Source organism: Vombatus ursinus, unplaced genomic scaffold (assembly GCF_900497805.2).
Source record: "Vombatus ursinus unplaced genomic scaffold, bare-nosed wombat genome assembly UNPS02012758.1, whole genome shotgun sequence".
Taxonomy (NCBI): domain Eukaryota; kingdom Metazoa; phylum Chordata; class Mammalia; order Diprotodontia; family Vombatidae; genus Vombatus; species Vombatus ursinus.
The window spans coordinates 1,013,470-1,016,733 of record NW_020952536.1 but is presented as its reverse complement, the minus strand read 5'-3'; positions in this window follow the sequence as shown (position 1 = coordinate 1,016,733).

The window sequence follows — 3,264 nt, the reverse complement described above, 5'->3', positions numbered from 1 at the left end:
GTCCTCTCCTCTCCAGTCTGAGTTCTCTCTCTCTCTGTGCCCCTTCCCCGTCTCTCCTTGTCAATTTCCCTGTCTCTGTCTGCCTTTCATTCGGTCCCCTCCCCATCTCTGTCCCTTTACTCTGTCTTTCCGTCAGTCTCTGTCTCTTTTCTCTCTGTCATGGGTCTTTATCATTCACCGACTCCCCACCCACTCTGTCAGTCCTCTCACTTTCCCCATCTCTGACAATCTCTCTCCCCCCCCTTTGTCTCCCTCCCTCCATTTCTATCTGCCCATCCATCCGTCTCCGTATTCTCGGTCTCTGAATTCTGTCTCTGTCTCTGTCTCTGTCTCCCTAGCTAACCTAGTCTTTCTGGGCTCTCTTGGCTCTTAACAGTCCTGTCCGCTCTGCCCACCAGGGGGCAGCCGATGGTGACTTTTCTGGCCTTAGGCTTCAGTCCTGCTCCCAGATCTAGGAAGGCTTTCAGGCCCTGGAGTTTATCACCCACATTTCCATCCCTCCTGACTGGCCCCTGGGGACCTGGACGTATCACACCCTAGGCCCTACCTCTCAGGGACTCAGGCATCCTAAACCCCACTACTAACCTTTCCCCCTCCCCCTTTCTGACTTCTTAGGAGCCCAGGAGTCCTGACTCCCAGTCCCACCCCATCTGGGACTCATCCCAACCCCAGTTCCCACAAGTGTCCATGTGTCCCTCCATCCCCTGCCCCTTAGGGACTGAGGTATCCTAATCCTCCAGCCCACACCCTCTTAAGGACCCAGGCATCCTGCTCCCCCTTTCCCTCAGGGACCCAAGCTCCTTGCTCCCCTAGCTCCTTTCCATCAGGGGCCCAGGCATCTTGGCTCTCCATTCCCTACTCTTCAGGGACCCAGGCATCCTGGCCCTCCATCCCTAGGAAGGTTGTTACAGCACCAAAGCCTTCCATACTCCACTCCTCCCCAGGCTGTCTCTCTGCCACCGATTCCTTCTTCCCTCCTTCATTTTCACTCTCCTGGCTCCCAAGGGCCTGGGCTGTGACCTGCTCTGGGATAAATGGAGATTTCAGCTCGAGGGCCTGACAGGCGCTAAGCAGCCCCCTCCCAGGGTGGGCTGGGACTCAGGGCCCTGTGCATATACATACAAATTCACAGATGAGGTAGGAACACAGAAGATTCTAAGGCTACATACACACACACACACACACACAGGAGTGAGTCCAGGTTTATGCCTGGATATACACATTTAAAGAGGCACACAGACAACACAGAAAAACAGGCCCAAATGGACACACAAACTCAACGACACCAATACACAGCTAAAACAGTCAGACCCAGACCCAGACATCTACCAAGTCTTGCATGCACACAGAGAGACAATCATAGACACACATGGAAATGTTAACACACACACACAGACACATGCTGAGAAAGATTCCCCCCACTCTTTGCCATGCACCTGCTGATGAGGCACACATGGACACACACCCTGAAACACACAGACATACACACTCAGATACCCACTAGGGCATTTGAATTCTGACATGCACACACACCAGGACACGCAGCTTTAACAACCCCCAAATTCAAACTCCCTCTTCCTCCCCCCTCAAACATGGACACAACAACCTTACACCTACCCATCCCCAAACCAAGACACATACATAAACACACACATCATGGCCTCTGTACTCCCGAAACACAGAGAAATGGACACATACAAGCACAAGCTTACACACAGATCATATCCATTGACACAGACATTTGGTCTCCAGTCCACAGTCAGGGGCTCTGGTGTAGGGAGAGGGGATTTGTGACTTAAGGACTCAGCTGCTAACGGCCCTGGTTACCCTCTCTGTGTCTCTGTCTTTCATCTCTGGCTCTGGCTCTGTTGATCTTTTGTCTCTGATACCTCTGTCACTATCTTTCCATCTGTCTCTGGCATTTTGTCTCTAGAGCACCATCTCTACTGTTACTCTGTTTCCTGTTCTCTCCATATTTCTCTGTGTCTCTATGTCTCTGTGTCTCTGTCTCCCTGGCCAAGAGCAGAAAAGTTCATCTGTTCAATCACTCCCTCTGTGGTCCTTCTCCTCTCATCTCTCCATCTCTCAGTCCTACTAGGGAGCCTCTCTGTGACTGTCTTCATAGAGACATCTTTCCCTCCTTTCCTGGTTCTCTTCCTCCCCTTCCTCATTCTTGTCTCCTTCCTTCCTTCTTTCCTTTCTCTCTTCCTGCCTCTCTTCCTTCTTTCCTTTCCTTCTTCTTCCCTCCTTTTCCCCTCCCTCCTTTGTTCTTTCCTTCCTCTTCTTCCTTCCTTCCTCTTCTTTCTCTCTCTTCCTCCTTCCTCCCTTCCCTCCTTTCCTTCCTTCCTCTATCTTTTTCTCTCATTCTCTGTATCCTCTCTTGTCCATCCCTCTCCTTTCTTGCCGTCTTTCCTCCTCCCCTTCACTATCTGCTCCTTTCCTTTCTCCTTTTTCCCTCGTCAGACTCTTTATTATCTTCTTTCTTTCCTCCCCCCCCCTTCTATCTCGTTTCTTTGATCTCACAGATTGTTTTAGGCTCCCTTTCTGTTACCAGCTCTCTACCCTGTTTACAATCTGTTCCTCCCCTTCACTTGCTCATCTTTTCTTCTCCCCCTCCCCTCTTTATCACTTCCTCAGTTTTTCTGCTTAGTTCTCTTTACCTCTTTCCTTCTCTTTTCCTCATCACCTCTTTCCTTGTCTTTTCACTTATCTTTCTTTTTTCTCTCCTCTTTTCTATATCCATTTCTCTCCTTTTTTCCATCCTCTCTCTTCTCTCCCTTTCTCATCCTCTCTTCTCTTTCTCCTCCCTTCTCTTTCCTTCCTTATGTTTTCCTTCTTTCTTCTTCCCCCTCTCCTTTCACTTTTTTCTCTCTCTCCTTTCTCCTTCCTTCCCTTTCTGCCTTTCTCTTTCTCCTTCCTTTCCTTTATGTCTCTCCTTATCTCAGTCATTCTTTCTTCCTCCTTCCTCTGCTTCTTTTCTTCCTTCTTTTTCCATTTTCTTCCCCTCCCCCAATCTCCTTCTCTCTCTTCTTTCTTCTCTCTCATATTCTATCATTCTTTCTCTTTTATCACTCTCCCACGTTTTCTTTGCCTCTCTTCCTCCTTCCCCCTCTTTCACTCTTTCTATCTTTGTCCTTCTTTTCCCCTCTCTTTTTTCTCTTTTCTTGCAACTTCCTTCCTTTTTAACCTCTCTCATCTTTCTTTCTTCTCTCTAGATCACTCCCTCTTTTGCTTTTCACTCTTCCTTATATCTCTTTCCTTTCT